The sequence below is a fragment of the Hesperophylax consimilis genome, chromosome 27, assembly GCF_061612785.1.
Source record: "Hesperophylax consimilis isolate HC1 chromosome 27, BYU_Hcon_1.0, whole genome shotgun sequence".
Classification (NCBI taxonomy): domain Eukaryota; kingdom Metazoa; phylum Arthropoda; class Insecta; order Trichoptera; family Limnephilidae; genus Hesperophylax; species Hesperophylax consimilis.
Window position 1 is genome coordinate 15,036,092 of NC_142862.1, and position 18,640 is coordinate 15,054,731.

The window sequence follows — 18,640 nt, forward strand, 5'->3', positions numbered from 1 at the left end:
CTCGCTATACTGTGTTGTGTGCTCTTTCTTGGTTAGTGATTAGTCATCCTGTTTTCCTTCTTTCCATACTTTGTTTCATTCATAAACTTACTATCTCCCAATTCCAACAAACACCATTCCATTACGTATCGTTTAAATTCATGTTCAGTTCACAATTCATGTTCATATGAAGTTATAATTCGGAAACAGTTGCGAATGCAACAGTAACTATTGTGATAAGATAGTTCTATCAAGATTTTGTGTATGTTTGTCATTATTTGTATTGATAATGTCAATAAGGTAAAATTAAGAAACATTTTTGCGTTGTGAATTTCCTTATTTGACTTTCTTAGAATTTATTAGTGAATGTAACATTTTCCGTATTGTTTCAAACGTAAAATAAAGAAGAACACTATTCTAAATGGGTTCAAACTATTTACAGGAACTCAGTGAGTGCTTATAGATATGTTTAGATTGTTTGTATTATTCTCACAATTGTAACGAGTCTCTTTTAAGAATTTTCAATTGGCTTTAAAAAGTTTATGTGATTTATCTTTCATACTGAGAATACGAAAATGTCACGTGAACTGTGAATAAATGTCACTACCAAACTGACTAGTCATCATGCCGTTTCTCCGAAAGGATAGGCAGCGATGACGGACTACCAAACTACTCTGTCTAGGCACACACTCCTTACTTCATTCAAATTCATACATCGTCTCACACATATTCTTTTGTTATTGTGACTTTTGACATGGCCCGACTCAGGTATCTGGTTCACTTGATTGTGCCATTTCTTCCTCAAGCGTCTCCGACGTCTTCTAGCATTCACTATCGGTTTATTTTTCTCATTTTTGTAATGTTAAACCGCACAAGAGTCCCAACTGCTCCTAACCTTCTGGAGTCGATGAGACTATGGCATCCCCAATTATGGTATTTTTTGAGGCTGAATGTAGCAGGGAAGGGAAAGAGATGGGCAAGAGGAAGGTAGAGAAGTACCTGGCTATTCAGATCTGGTCACCAAACACGGCCAAACCCATTTTAAGTAACGTTCAAGTCAATTCTGAATGGTGGTTTTACAACAGTGCGTTACTAGGATCTTCCACTCTGGAACGTGCCGCAAATAAACTATATATTATTTGAAATGAGTAATTTTTGAAATGACACAAATAAATAAAATAAAATAAATTTACGCATGCCGGGATTTGAACCCGTGACCTCACGCTTGCTAGTTGAGAGCCTTACCCCTCGACCACGGAGAGAATTGCATTTACATGGCTTCCTCCATGCAAATGCATTATCCATACCTAGTATTATTGCATCTACATTATCTTCTACGGTCTCAATTACAACCTTGCTCGTTCCGACTTGTCTCGAGAGGTCAGCACACTCTATATGGTAATAGTCATTTAGCGATGTTTTCCTCAGTTAAACATTGCAGTAGTGTGTTGTTATATGTGTGATAAAAGTAACTAACACTGAACTTGGAAGTAAATAATAAATTGTGACACTGACGCGTCTAGTCAGGTGTCTAGAATATAGATTCAAAATGAATCTGCTCCTTGGTAGATTCAACAATAACCCTATTTTACCGGTTAGTAAGTGAGTGGACAAATGCATCGGGTTACTTACTACTAGTAGTTCTGTGAAAAAAGTATGTTCCTATTTTGTTCTTATTTAATAAATCGTAAATATATACTACTTAGTTATGTAAAATTTTTATTAATTTTTTTTTTCATTTCCTTTCCCTCCCCCTTACCTTCAGCCTGCCAACATACCCAATTGAGGATGACATTGTCTCACTGGCGATATTTTGTACTAATATCTCATCAAAAACTTGTTCCACTATTAGAACGTGATAAGCGGTGCGCGTAGACCGGATTCGGTAGTTTTAGTTTCGGATTCGGTAGTTAGAGCGTTGGGAGAGTTGGAGGTAAAAACGCGGAACCAATTTTTTTGCTTCAACTAAATATAATATATCATTATCTCAATGACAATTCTTTTTTAAAACTTTCGTCCGTTAGGTAGATGCCAATATATTGAAGAAAATTCGAGTAAGAAAGTACAGATTTCAACTATTTCACATTTAAGAAAACTAGCTTTATTGAACCATAAAAACGGCTAACATCTTGAAACGGAAACGACGCGTACAAACATATTCAAATTTTCCCCATTGATGTATTGTATTAGATTTATGAATTCCCCATTGATGTATATCCACTGAAGGCAACTACTTGATCATGATGTTCAGTATGCATTATATGCCCATCGCAATCTTAAAATATCTTACTCCGTAAGATTTTTCTAATTCATTTAAATTGCGTGTTATACAATATACTTAATGACCATCATTCATCTTATCCGGTTTCACTGTACTAGTATAGTTGCTGCGTCATGTTGTTGTTGTCCATGTTAATTTACCCCAAAGCCGTTTTATTGCTTAACTTAATGGCTACCTTACGAAAATATTAGTTTTCTAGAAAATTCGGTAGCTTGCTCAGTTATTAAGAGGAAGCTACAAGACGAAAATGTGTTTTTTCTTGGTATACCTTATATTGAAGGTAAAAGGCATTAAAATTGCTTTGCAAACGGAGCCTAGAAACGTTCGATTTCAAGCAAAAAACTGGTTTTTATTTATATTGTAAATAATTTTATAATCAAGCAAAAAAGTTAATCAAGTGAAACTGTCACAGATTATCTTAGCTATAATACTGTATCTTTCAAAGATGTTTCCTTTACCTAAGAAAACCTTTAATTTATCTAAATCATATTTTTTGGTATTCATAATGTACACCAATTCGTTATAAAGATTAATTAAAATAGTGATTTAGCATTAAGCTTCGCCTTAGCGGAAGATTAAGTTAAAAATGATAACTACACGGAGAAATCTCTTCAAGTTATTCGCATTCCCGTTAAAAACGGAATTGTAGGCCATCGAATGAATTGATAGATATCCTGACAAACTTTAGGTAAAATACCAATGTTTGTCGCGATGTCCGAACACGTGTTGATAAAAATGAGAACATTTTTGCGTTTCGTCATGATAAATTACTAAGACAAACCCTGGTGCATGAACACGTGTACCGATATTATTATACTTTATTAACACTTTATCAGGAAGCGGCTTGCAGTTACGTTTTTAATAGGATTATAAATAATTATCAGACCAACCTAACCGATTAGATGATAAAGGGCATCCATAGATAATGTAATTTTTAGCCACCGATTTGACGGAAAATGTGTTGAAAGGAATTTATGGAATTGATTCGAATGTTCTGTAGGTAGCATTAGTACTGATCACTTAAACTTAATATGCTTGAGTTGAATACATGCGATGGCTTCTAGAATACTCTATAATTTGTTGGATGTCTTAGCCAACACACTTACAGAATAATTTTATTAACTCCCTTCTTCGTAGGGGGATAAGGAATTGACCTTAATCTTAAAATTATTAACGGCTTTTGCGTTAACTGTGATGACAGCAGAATGGTTCTTAACCTTAAAATTAAAGAGTTTTTCGTTCATTGCGATTCAGTTCTCTCGGATGACAGCAGAATGGTCCTTAACCTGAAAATAAACGACTCTTTTGCTAACTGCGATTACAGTTCAGTCGGATGAGATCGAAAAAGTCGTTCATTTTAAGGTTAAGGAAAATTCATTATCCTTAAGTAGAACCAAAATTCCTCCATCAGATCTCAATAGTCAGGCAGGTAAATCCCAAAGATGGTTTGAAAGGGAGATACGCGAATACGAATGTTAGAGGGAGCGCGTTAATATTAAAAAAAAACGATAAAAATTAAGGGAAAATAGTCAAAATATTTAATAAAACACGACTCCTTTCAAAAATAGAGCAAAAATCTCTCGAAAAATGCTTTTAAACATTTAAAGATACATTGTGAATTTTTTCATGCCTATAACATATTAAATAACAGAACAAAACGTGTTTTTAATCATTTTTGGAGCTTAATTTGCGATTTTTTTTCTATCGAGGGAATTTCATATAATTAATGTTTCGGCAAAACAAGTGTATGGATATTATCTTCACAAATAACATATATTTTTTGGGAACTTAAAAACTTACAGAGTTAACGGGAAACTTGTTATACGAGTAAATCGGTAGAAATTAGGTATTCAGGGGCTTAACAAGTAACATATTAATGTCCAACGCGTTTGTGAGAATCTATGCCAATGACCATTTTTTCCTTGTTTATTAATGATTAAATCGGGTCGCCGATTACTTGTTTAATGTTTCAATTAATAATATTGTTAAAACAACTATTTCTTGCATAAAATATTAGTAACGCATCGAGATAACGTATTTGTTTATTTCTGCGTAAAAGGGACTGGACTTAAGGAGAGTTGAGAGCGAACATATGCTAACTTACGGATAAACAACAAATGTTTAGTACACAAATGTTTAGTACTGATGATGGACACTGCAATGCTGTCCGAAACGTTGGCTAAAGAAGGAGTTAGCGCAACACGGCATAACACCCCAAAAACAAATAACAAAAAAAAAAAAAAAATGTTTAGTACGTTTATGTAATTATTTAATATTTTTCGCCTATAGACCTAAAATTCCCACCACACTTCACAAATTCAAAAATATGTATTGTAAACACGCCTTAAATCAGTTAAAATAATAAGTTTTTTTTTAAATTATAAGTTTTTTCATAGAAACAATGAACAAAAATGAAGATGCTCACCTAACTTATCTCTTATATTGTAAACATGAAAGTTATTTCCACAGTGTTATGAATTTAATGTTATGTAAAAAGTAATTTCTCCAGTGATATGAATTTATTGTTATGTATTTGTGTTAAATTACCTACTTCATATGAACTAAACCTGTCAATTTGATTGTCCTGAAACGGGAAACAGTTGGACAGTCAAAAATTCGTTTTTCTGTTATTGTATTTTTTAGTCATTTTTGTTTTTAATAAGTTTTATTATTCCAATATACATTTGTTGCGTATAAATAAAACTCATTAAAAACAAAAATGTCTAGAAATTGTTACATAGTGAATGCCAAAGAAATACAAAAAATGTATATTTTAGTATCTAATAAATAAATAAAAAAATAATTTTCATCCATATCACCAGGTTCTCATATATCGAATACTCCGACAACATTACAAATTTTTGTACAAACATATATTGAAATGTTGCTTGTGCAATGATAAATAACTCAATTACCAGATGATTAAACCCGGGATGTCTTGGTAGGTACTGAAGCTTTTGGGACTACTCTCATGAGATTTCCGATTTAGGAGATACTTAACAATAAGGCAAACCTGAATTTTTAATGAAATGAACGAAGTCTTTTGAACAAAGGAAACAATTTTTGCGCCACCAATAAATTATTGACTTTAATATCAATGGTATACCATAGAGAACAAATCATGTACAGTGACATCAGTACTACAGTAACTTATAAGTAGACTTAGGTTACTTTTAATTAATAAAGTGATTTAAGGTTTTCAAGGTCAAGAGTATCATAGTTTTTATTTTTGGGTTATTATGCCGTGTTAAGATACCTCCTTTAGCCGAGCTTTTTTTTAGGCTAATGAAGAACGAATCGAAAAAATAAATCACTATAGATTAATTTGGCCTGTAAAGATATCATCCCATATAGCCTTCTTGTGCCTACATTCCGTGTAGTTAAATAGATCCGCCACATCCGCGTACCTATTACTATTTTCACGTAATCAAGGTACAAGCAAGTGTTTATAATGCTCAGTCCTGGTATTGTTACATTAATTTAAACATCATTTTGGAACGAGTAGCTCTCGTAGGTAAGAATGAGGTTAAGTAAATCCGGGATGATAAATGATATATCTATCTCCGAGTCGTAGTGCATCCAAGAAACTGGTTAATCTATATCGCTAAGGCAACCCAAAAACCGATTTATTTTTCGTAATTTTTCCATATTTTTCGGCAACTAAAGTGTAAAAAAAAACGTTTCAAACCTGACAATTAACCATTCAGTCAGAAATTCGGAGAATCCGCTTATCAATAAAATCCAAAATATGGGATATTTCGGAACGTATCCGAAATCTAAAAACTTCTTCTTAAAGGAGATAAAATACGTTTTCAAAATAGAATATTAGAAATATACATATATTTTTTGATATATTAAAATTTAGAGATCAAACATATATATTTTTTAAATGGCTCACTTTACGTTTTTTCGTCCAAACCAGTCATTACCAAAGTGGCCTATATCGACACTTGGGAGTCGATTTCAACTTGCATGGTGTCCATATCAATGAACAAAAAAATGGGGGTGCATGAGATGTAAATGAGGGTCCACGAGAGTGGATCTCATTTAGGCCAATTTTAGATCACATTTTTTGGGAATGTCACTTTTTTGTAGTTTCATATGGAAGAGTTTTCAAAGAACAATAGTGATGTCATATCTAGGGAAATTTTGAAATGTTGACAAAGAGGTCAAATAAGAAAATTTCGGTCTGAAAATTCAAAATTAGGAAAGCAGGTGGGCTACCCAAAACAGTAAAATCGAAACGTGATCTACGGGACAAAAAAGTTTGGGGACCTTCGGTCTAAACACCGAAACAAAATACGTGATAACGATAAAACACCTTTTTAAAAGAAAAACGTATTATAAATATGACTTTACTTTTTTGTCCTTTTATATAAAAATAATTAATAAAAAAAATCACAAAATTTTTCTCAAAGTGCTGTTGGAACCTTTGGTTTCGTATAGATGTACACATTTTATTTAAGGCGATGCACTATGTCGTGTAATATTTTAAATTGAGCCGCTATCAATAACAATTCTTACGTAGATGGCGATAAGGTTTAAATTCCCAATTAACACCATCCGTCTGTTTTGATTTATGCAAGAAAAATACATGGCCAAAAAGTTTGCTTTTTATTTTATTTTGTGGATGTTCAGGCATAAATATTTATTTTTTTTCGATCATTTTATAAATAACTTAATTTACCACATTATAAAATAAAATCATAGCTGAAAATGGGTTCGTAAGTAGGATATTTTGAACTTTAAAGCGGTTTTCATAGGCAATTACACTATTTTTTTCTGGGCTTATAAAAAGACTTATCTAAATAATAATCGATTGTTTCAAAGGCCAAGATGTATTCTACTCACAGTATTTAATTAAAGTATCTGAAACATTTCTAAGCGACCAAATTTTCAAACCAAAAACACATGATTTTGCATTACTACGTATGGCATCTCCTTAAGTATTCTGTGATTAACTTCTATGTTTATTTATTTTATTGATACATGATTTAGAGAGTGCATCTGGTTTTTTGTGATATTTCACCCTCCATGCTAGGGATGCTAGAATCTATACATTACTATAATATAAAAAAAAAAACAAAAATTATGTATAGCTAGTTTGGGTTTGCAAGAAGAGGATGGAGAAGTTAGAGAATTATAAGAAGATGAAAAATTTGAGAAAATTATTAGTAAATAGATCACACTAATTAATTATGTACATACTATACCGCTAAGTTAGGGAATAAGTATTTTTTATGTTTTATCTGAAAGGTGATTAAATTGATATAGTGTAGAATGAATGGGTATTGTAGTTGTAATGTATTCCGTGTGTAAGGATCCATTTCCTTATTTGTTTTTTAAAGGAATGGGGTTGACTCACGGTTTTTAGGTTTTCAGGGATAAGGTTAAAGATTTTAGGAGCTAGGAAGAAAAATTGTTTTATTTATTTTTCGGAATAACTTTATTGAGTAAAACCTCAAATTGTAATATTTAATTATTGAAGACAATATTAGCGATTTCTAAACATCTGTATATCATCATATCTGTGTCCCGGAAAGACAAGGGTCCTGGGTTCATGTCCTAGATGTGACCGTATCCTTTTCTGATTTTTTTCTGTTTCAGATTTTTGTTTAGAAATCGCTAATATTGTCTTCAATAATTAAAGAAAAGTTGTCTTTGAGCTGACGTGGTATGTAGTGAAGGTACTTTGTAGTGACCGTTGGTTATTGTTCTGGTGGTGTAGTTGTGTTGTAAGAGAGTTTTGTTTTCAAATTTATGTTCGAATTTAAAGCTTGGTATTTTCTCTTTCTAACATCGCATAGTTCATATTTGTAACTATGACAGTAAGGGAGACAACGATTTCTATGAGACCATATGGGATGTTCCGAAAAGCGAACAAATTTTCTCTACGGTTAATAGCTGTTCGTTCCCAAAACCGAACAAATTAGCCTGAGGTGTTAAACAGGTGACATCAACCCCATAACGATTGCTTTTTTTCACATTTGTTTAAAATACCAGTCTCGATTAACTCCAAATCTCATGTAGATTCACACTTTGACGCCGTGCACAATTACCAAGCATTCATACATAATAAGAAAGCATTAATTTTATTACTGTGATATAACTAATGCGGCCTTGTCCCAAAACTAAATTCCGAGAGAGTGTTCTCAATTATGCCAATAATAACATAAACATACTTATTATGAAAATACACAGAGTAGCATAATTCCTGCTATCCGACAAATCGAAAGACCTTGGCTATAAATATATGTGATTAATTTTATGCGTAACTAATTGTTTTGCGTTTTCATAAAAATAAAACATACGTCTCATATTTTTTAGATAAGTCTTTTTATAAGCCCAGAAAAAAATAATGTAAAGGCCTATGAAAACTGTTTTTAAGTTCAAAATCTCCTACTTACGAACCCATTTTCGCTTATAATTTTATTGTATAATGTGGCAAATTAAGTTATTTATAAAATTATCGGAAAAAAATTACATATTTATCCCTGAACATCCACAAAATAAAATAAAAGGCACTTTTTGGCCATCCTTTTTTCTTGCATAAATCAAAACAGGCGGATGGTGTTAAGCGGGAATTTAAACCTTATCGCCATCTACGTAAGGGTTGTTATTGATAGCGGCTCAATTTAAAATATTACACGACGTAGTGTATCGCTTTTATGTATTGAAAATACATGTTTTTTGGTTCTACTGAGGAATGAACCTTTCTCCTCAGGGACTGAAGTAAACAACGCTCATACCTAAGCCATATTCTAATTGGACGCTGAAGAAATTCTAATTGGTACTGCTGTAAATTTTTATTTATAAAATTTTAATCGTAAATGTGGTATCCAATTTCAGAAAAATTCGTGTAAGAGCGCCTGTGTGTGCATGAGTGCCACAAAATGCATGGTCATCGACAGCAAGTATATCTGCCGAGTTTCAGCTCCATCGGATGTCGGAAAGTGGATTAATTTGTTGTCACTTCATTCAATCAAGAAAACAGTAAAGAAATTCAAATAGATTTATGTAAAAATTGATACTAATTTCAGTTTTGTTTCCATCTTTGTGTCTGTAAATACAATTCAAAGAAGTATAGAACTTTTAAAAAAAGTTTCTTTTCAAAAACATGTAAGTGTTTGTTTGGAGAATTCAGGCAAGTGATAAAAACACCCAACACGATAATATTTCATCAGAAAATTCTTTTCAAAATTAGAACTGAATTGTGGTGAATGAGGTCATCTGCCGCGACAATTATTTTTTTAAATGTTTAACAGGGTGCGGCGCGGCAACTTGCTAATTTAAAAAAACAACATAAGACTAAAAGTATTAGAGATATCATGTTTGTTTGTTTACATTGAGGTACATTTATAGTTTTTTTTTTAATCAGTTGATTTTTTGGAAAATACCGAAGATTGGAGCCGTGAAAATTTTGATACTTGGGGCCGGCCGAATAGCTTGTGACATCACGGTATATGCGTGGCGCCACTGTACTGAATCGTGTGTCGTGTGACGTCACTAGACACCATTGCATACGTTTTATCCAAGTTCTCTTTGAAAGATCATAACTTCTTCATTTTTCGAGATATCGAAAAACTAATTTTACTGTCGTTATTTACTCTTTAAATACAATTCATTTTTATCAAAAAATAGGAGATGGCCTCATTCAAACCATTCCGTGATTTTTTACGGCTTTGCGCTACTTAGATATTGATTATGGAAATAAAACATCACAATCATTTATTAAATATTCAATTTTTTTTTCTTTATTATTTTTTTTATGATCAAGATTTAGGTAGTGGATGGTGTATTGCAAAGATAAGATAATTTGAAAAAAAAAATATCACCATCGATTAACATTACAAGATTTCTATTTTAACATTCTAAAAATTTTGCAAAAATATGACGAAAATTTTTAAGTTTATTTAAGACTAATTAAATATTCCAACTGTTTTAGAAATTTCATTTAACAGCATGGTTCCTCTTTCGGTGATATACTGTGCTAGAATGTCTGTTCTGCCGTGTGGTATCTTACAAAAGTCATGTTAATTTTATTTGATGAATTTAAGATATTTCACAATTTGTTCATTAAAATAATATATACAGGATTTTCAAATAATAGGTGTTATTTTGAACAGCCCGCTATTTCGGTAGATGTTACTTTTGAAGCTGTCATTTTTTGACATTTGACAAGTAGGAACTACGCCATTAATAAAAAAAGAACGATACACGCTTCAACAACGCATTGAAATTATTAAAATTCACTTGAGTGAATTAAATGCAAATCATCTTGAGTGATGAGGCCCATTTCCCCTCGGTGGCTTCGTCAACAAGCAAAATTGTCGCATCTGGGGTTCAGAAAATCCAAGAGTTATTGTTGAAAAGCCTTTTTATTCTCAAAGTATGACTGTTTGATGCGGTTTATGGTCTGGCGGAGTCATTGGACCTTACTTTTTCGAAAATGAGGCTGGAGCAACAGTTACGGTGAATGGATTGCGCTATCGAGAGATGATTAATGATTTTTCATGGCCGGAATTGGATGGTATTGATCTGGACAACGTTTACTTTCAACAAGACGGCGCTACGTGCCACACAAGAAACTAAACCATTGATCTTTTACGGTTAAAAATCAAAATAACACCTCTTATTGGACAACCCTGTTTTTTATGTATTCCTGCTCAAATATAAAAGTTACCATTAATAATTGACTGAATAATTGGGATTTCTATAAGCAAGTAAACTACAGGGTTTTCCAATAAAACCCTGTAGTTTACTTGCGACACGTTTCAAAGAGTAGATACTCCCTTATGTAAAACCAACGTTCTGGTGATCTGAATAGCCAGGTACTCCCCCACTTTTCTGTCTCTCCCTCACATCTCCTTCCCCTCCCTATTACCTTCAGTCTCACGACATATTCCAGTTGGAGATGCCATTGTCTCACTGGCTCCAGATGGTTGGAAGCAGTAGAAACTCTCGTATTGGTTCATACTAATCTATTCTGGTGGGGCTGCCAGTTTATCGGCAGGTACTCCACTGTTCAAATACATACACTTAATCCTTTTTATTGTGATCATCACCAGATGACCCTAAAACTTTCATTTCTCCTTGACAGAAAGAGAACAAGATCATCTCTGATGAAGAGATTGGGAGTCCCCATTAATTTTAATGCGTTTGTTTTTCTGCGTTTCTATTATGACGCGTAATTCCTCTCCCGAGGTTGTCGCCCATTGTTTGAGAAGATCGTACATCATTTCATGTGAACGAATAAATTAGAGTTAAATTTGCATATTTTTTGGAGAATGTAACGTGTGTACCAAAATATGCAGTTCAGGCACTGAGCCGATTATTATTTTTACAATTTTAATTTAAACCGTACCTATCTCCCACACCTATGTAAGTTCAAATCCGCGTTGCGTGCAACGTAAAACAATTCGCCGTTGAGTTTTTTGTGCTTTATAAGGAAAAAAGAGGAGACCATCACCAAGGTACGACTTTTTAATATTTTAGTGGCATCTCGAAGATGGCCGTGATAGGCTGAAACAAAAAATAAATAAACTGTGGATGAAAGTTTTAAATCTTCTGTATAAATAAAAAATGTAAATGTTCGTTTGTTCAAAATCTTAAATCTCCGGAAGTTCGAAGTTTGAAATTTTGACACAACTTTGCATTAGAATAAATGTGTGTTTTTATATATCTATATTACATAGATGTCACCTGTGATAGGTAAAAATCTGTTGGACAAACATGGTTTTTCTGAAAAACAGCGTCATTTGTTGGATCTAAAAGCAACATGCATGGTTGTTTCTCCATCTTCACAGGGAGACTGAGCCACAGCAACTTATGGCGGGGTAAAGCTAGTTGTTTTAATAAATCATCACTATGTTCAAATATTTTTTTATGTAGATGCTATTTAATATTTCTTATCATTTTTTTCACATTTTAAGTTTACGTTACTTGTAAGTTTATTTGACGTAAATAAACGTTTCTAAAAATGGGTTTTATGTATAAATAAATGCATTACACATTTAAATAAACAATATTATGATTTAAATAGGTACACCCAATACAGCTTCATTAGTAAGTTAAGGAAACATTTAATTTTTGGGGGGGGGGGTTAGGTTTCCTTGGCATGGATTGAGCTCAGAAGGATTATTCCGAAAGCTGCTTAGCGGATAAATTAAAAAAATATACCGTTTTGTGAAGTTGCCATTTTATTATATTTTCATGATTATTTTTGTATTATAAACATTTACTGTTTCCTGAAGATCATGCTTTCCGAATTTCTACCTATTTAGAACATATTTACCTTCTACACATTTTAACAGTTGTTAAAAAATATATATACATATTATTTTATTAAAATAGTACACATTTGCCGAGTTGAAAAAGTATTTATATGAAATTCTCTCGGTACAAAAAGGTTTTATATGAAATTCCCTCGGTACAAAAAGTATTTATATGAAATTCTTTCGGGTACAAAAAGGTTGTATATGAAATTCCCTCGGTAAAAAAAGTATTTATATGAAATTCTCTCGGTATAAAAAGGTTTAATGTGAAATTCCCTCGGTACAAAAAGTATTTATATGAAATTTTCTTGGTATAAAAAAGCCTTAAGGACTTAAAATGATTAAATAAATAAATTAATAAGTTCAATAAAGGCAAATCAACGCAGTAATAGTTGCCCTGGGAAGACATATCACTACCTAGTGAATCAGAAACTTGACACTCATATCACGAGAGTCATGGCGTTCCATCGTTTTTTTTTTATTTTTTTTTTAATGTATATTTTATTTAGTTATAAGAGTTTACATCTTATACCTAATATATTATTTTCTATGACTACTACAATATTATTTACTTCTTACATACTAAAATTATTATTACAACACTGGAAGACACTTAAGTTCTTTTTACACAGGGATACAGATATACCGAATACTTTGGTACTGAAATCACGAGACCTGCGTCGCGGTGAAACCTTTGTTCAATTCACGAAACATCAACACTAGAATGTTTTCATAATCTCAATCACAACCAAACACTTGCTGTAGCTGTAATTTTTATATCATGTTGAATGTTTCGTTCCTAGCTTTGATCGAAAGCACGCGTATTGTTACAAAGTGTCTGACACAAGTGACGCCATGTTTAAAGTATTGACGAGTAGTAAAAATCTCCCATGACTGTTCGCGGGAGACTGGCGTTGCCGACGATTTTACAAAATGTCGGCAACGTTTGCCTATGTACGAACACCTCTGTATAAATTTTTCACGGCGGTAGTCGCCAATATACTTAAATCGTTGAGTATCTGATACTTCGATACTTGCGTAACCCTGTGAAAGGAGAGCCTTAATCTAATTTTCAAATCTACTAATTCAACTTCCATTGATTGAACTTCAAATGCCATTTTACAAGGTCAACAAAGCCAAAATCCCCTGATAGCAATCCTAGTTCCTGCTAAATAGGACAACCCAAGATCAACAACTGTTACATTTGTGTCAAAAGATTACCGCATGCGCTACTAGTGATTTGTGACTTTCCGATGCTGTTGACCTAGTAGCCAGAGTGATGTTAACACGTCAATGATTTGATTGTCCTCGATCCTGTCAAACTACTTTTCCATTTTTTGTTTGCCATGCGTAAGCTATTGGCAGGTAGTGTTAAATCTTGATCGTTGCATAGCGAAAGAATTTCTTGGAATAAAGTCGTAATCTTAACGATGTAAGTGAAGAAGACATACACGAAAATATGTGACGCTCGGGCCTAGTATATTGGACAGACCTACGTGTGAATTTGCTCTGGCAAATCTATAAAATAAAGTTGGAATCTTATCTACTTAAGTAATGAAGTCGTTAACAAACAATAGTCGTCGCGCGGCCTGGCTTAACACACTGACCTACGGTTGAATTTGCCCTAGCGGGCCTAGTAAATAGATCTTTCCGTGGGGTTTATTTTAATTATTTCTGATGTGACGATTTACTAAAATCTCTGATGTTTCTAGAGGAAATTCTCGGTATGTTACTAATTCATTGCAAAAGCAAATGCAGGCATGTAATGGAATGTACTGTGAAAGTTTATCAGTAAACAGCCTGCAATCCCGTTTCTAACCAGATTAAAAATATATATATTTTTTAATAAATCAGCAAAACTCATTTTTCTCCGTGTACCACTTTGGAAAGTTCCACAAATAGATTATTTATTATTTGAAAAGAATAAACGATTGTAAAATGACACAAATTAATCAAATAAAATATATATTGTGAACCCGTGACCTCTGGATTCGCAGCTACAGCTCAAAACTACTCAACCACAGAGGCCGAATTCTGCTTGAAATGGCTTTGGCCGTGGTTGGTGACCAACAGCTTCGAACAGTTAGGACGCACCCATAATTGTAAATTATAAATTATAAATTATAAATTATAAATTATAAATTATAAATTATAAATTATAAATTATAAATTATAAATTATAAATTATAAATTATAAATTATAAATTATAAATTATAAATTATAAATTATAAATTATAAATTATAAATTATAAATTATAAATTATAAATTATTTTTTTACATATATTATCTTTATGAAATTAAATTTCTTTTACTTTACAAACTACAAACCCTTGCCCACCCAACATTTCTGGCGGCTTTTCTCTACAATTATTACCAACTATTGACATTTATTTCTACTGGATGTAAAGTTGAAGTTTAAAATGGCAAATTTGTATCTAATTAATAATTATTTTTTCTCACCGACTAGATTTTGCTATAATTATCATAAGTTTATTCGCATTCGTTTCACCCTGACCATGAAATATTGCTTTTTTATCAAACATCCTTCAGTGAAAGATATGGGAAAGGTTAAGGCCATGAAACAAGCTATTGGAGTAAATCATGGGAGATACCAGTGGTGTAAAGTACATGATTGAACAGTTGTTGATCACATTAATTTATTTTAATCTTTTCAGTTTTAGGTTCTGCCATAGTCCGCACACGGAAAAAACTTACTGGTATAAAATATTCCTGATTTATTAAAAATCTCGTCAAATTATTCAAATTCTAGCTAAAAACGAGCGCAGCTGCATGAACACTTTTTCAGATACATTCTAAATGTACTGATAGTTGTTAGGAAATGGCATGCCATCACGTTTTCAACAAGTTTTTGATAAATCAGCCATACACATTTTTCTCCGTGCAGAATTTAAATATATATCAAGCAAATAGTTTTTTGAATATCATGTATAATTTTTCCTTTTATTCCATACAAACTGTCCCAGATATTGCGCGGGCTTAAAGAATTAATTTTTCCGAAAAAAATCCTCTTATTTTGAACGTTCGGTGTTAAAATTTTACTGATTCCGCCACTGAAAAACCAAATCTTACCTTCGGTCAAAACGCATTGCACGCCACTTCCATAAAAATAGTAATAATTCTTTAAAAATCCACAGGAAATAAAATTTAATTTTAAACCTGAATATTAGGAATGCGATAAACAAGAATTTAGCCTTAAAAACAATTTTAAAAAACTGGTTCGCAAAATGCGATGATGTTCATTTTAGCTATGGCGCATTATTCATTCCTCATTATTCATTCCTACTTCCTAACCATAAATATTTCCGTCACAAAAAAAGATTATACATTCAATTAATGGACTCCGGAAATTAAAAATATTTTTTTTTGTTTACAACCATTTTAATAAGATTAAGTACCTACATTATTATTGAAAACAATACAATTTTAACTGATTTATAATTGTAAGATATTTATTAGGTATGATTACATTTTTATCTAAACATTATTATTACGTAAATAAAAGAAGTATATATTGAATAAATTCTATAAATAGAAGATCACGGGTATTATAATTTATAGGTAGAGTAATTTGTAGCGGAGAGAATTAATAAATCTAGTGGATTTCGCAATGCATCGCTTTTCCTAATGACTTCTTCCACTATTCATTATTGTATACCACAATGTTACTGTTAAAAAACTACATTATATCGACTTTAAGACAAAGCTTAATGCCAAATCACTATTTTGATTAATCTTTATAACGAATTGGTGTACATTATGAATACAAAAAAATTTGCTTCAGATAAATTGAAGATTTTCCTATCGCTTTGCTTGAGTAGATCACAAATAACAAAATAAATTACTCAATAAAAAAATATAAATGTAAACTACTAAAAAATATATATTTTCAATAGAAATGTATGAACGCATAAAGGAAACAACTTTTCAAAAATACAGTATTATAGATAAGATTATCTGTGACAGTTTCACTTGATTAACTTTTTTGCTTTCTTATAAAATTATTTACAAAATAAATAAAAACCAGTTTTTTGTTTGAAATCAAACGTTTCTAGACTCCGTTTGTCAAGCGATTTTAATGCCTATTACCTACGATATAAGGTTCACCAAGAATATACACATTTTTGGCTTGAAGCTTCCTCTTAATTCGACCCTGTGTCTCAGTCCGGTGTATTCCTCGGGCGTCCCCGACTTCTACCATTCAAAACTCTGAACACCCTTGACACTAATAAGAACAACCTATGAAATTTTCAGCGATATCGGTTCACTACTTTTCGGGTTTTGCGAGAACAAACATACGCCGGCTGAATTTTTATATATTACTAGATGGCTTTTACCCGGCGTTGCTGGGGATTATCCTTAGGACATATACCATTGCAGACTTTTCTGTAGGCCTGTTTAAGATTTACAATTCTGTATTACATTATTTCGATGTATCTCATAAAGTTTATCCAGCGTTAGCAATGTAAGCGCCCGAAAATATTTGTTTACAAGTTGATTACAAAAAACATCGACGTTTCTCTAGTTTATATAAACATAATTTACATTTTTTATATATACAAACCTTTCTGAAAAAAATTTGTAAAAGATAGTAAAAACTTTATCCAACCCTTTACGTAGTTTAGAAGAACTAAGAGCACAAACAGATGTGGATAGAAACTTTATTTTATACTATTTGCAGATTATTGTCAAACTATATTGATACTTTAAATTTATTATTTTATGTAACTATTCAATTTTATTGTTTCTTTATTGAGCAATAAATATTATTTTAATATGTTTTATCAGTCACACTACGGCACTGTTTATGAGTATATTATTTAAATAACGACTTTATTTTATAATATTTAGAGAAGAAGAATTCCCTCAGGTTAATTGTCTCAATTTTATTCTCAATGTAACGGTGGTTTCCTAGATATTAGTTTAAGAGGATACTGATAGATGGTGCTAAACAAAATTCTTGCCTGAACAGACCATGCCATAATTACAATAGCGTATTATCCAAGGCTGATATTTTCAGTTGCGAACTTACCAAATACAAGAGGTCCATAAAAGAATATTTCTCTGATGGTTTGTGAATAATGTTTATGTCTCTATTGTTTATATCTCTATTATGATTTGATTTATATCTACAACGTCTCTCGGTGGCTATAAATGTATTGGTTTGTATATTTTTCGTTTTATATAATTTTTTGTTTGTATGCATTTTTTAATTCATATTCCTTTCACACAAATTAAATTTACTTATTCCTTATTATGATATTATGCTGTCTCAGTAGAGATAAGGTCATAAGGAGGAAATCCACAATTGGTTTTATTTTAGCCATATAATACTTATGTACAAACTTATTAAATTTAAACTGTTGATTTCCCGAAAATTAATAAATAATAAATAAATTTCGGTAATGCAGGGATTGAGACTTCAATAAATACGATTACAATCTCATGGACGAGGCCCAGAAACATTCAGATATAAACGCATTTCTCTGAAATCGTATGAAATTACGGCAGTTAATATATGAAATAAATGTCGGTCCTACCCGATCGGCATTTGGTGAGGTTGGTTGAGTTGACGACTCCAGTTCCTGGGTAGGACTTTTGTTATGTATTAAGAGTTTTTACCTGGGTAAGATTTTTTAAAATACATCTACACCTTTGAATAAAGTTACATAGTAGAAAATATTTGTATTATAGTCATTGCTGTATATTCTCTATGATCAAAGTACAAAAAATTTTTTTTTTTCGGATTGATTTTTTTTCACCTTAAACGGGCTTGAAATGCTGGGGCTGCTTTAATAAACATAATTCTGATAATATTTGTTGTCGGTTTCCGTAGTGTAGCGGTTATCACGTGTGCTTCACACGCACAAGGTCCCCGGTTCGATCCCGGGCGGAAACAATTTTTTTTATTACCTGAAAAACATAAATATATATTTCGTAATTTTTAACATAAAAAAGCTCTTTATCCATTTAAAAGTAACTCGGGCGGTGTTCTGGTATCTTGAAATTTGTACATTTTACAATTATGCATTTTAACTTTTAACTACGAAAAACTTGTGACAAAAATACTTATATAAAAAATATTA

The 18,640-nt window shown here is 31.9% G+C and overlaps 1 protein-coding gene and 1 non-coding gene across 3 annotated transcripts in view; both read left to right on the top strand.

Annotated features, from left to right (window-relative positions):
* LOC149410641 (scavenger receptor class B member 1-like) overlaps nt 1-18,640 on the top strand; it is a 196,673-nt gene that overhangs the window by 143,173 nt on the left and 34,860 nt on the right. The gene's annotated exons all lie outside the window — the stretch shown is intronic.
* On the top strand, nt 18,381-18,453 carry TRNAV-CAC (transfer RNA valine (anticodon CAC)). Its single transcript has one exon. It is a non-coding gene; the product is annotated as a tRNA-Val (tRNA).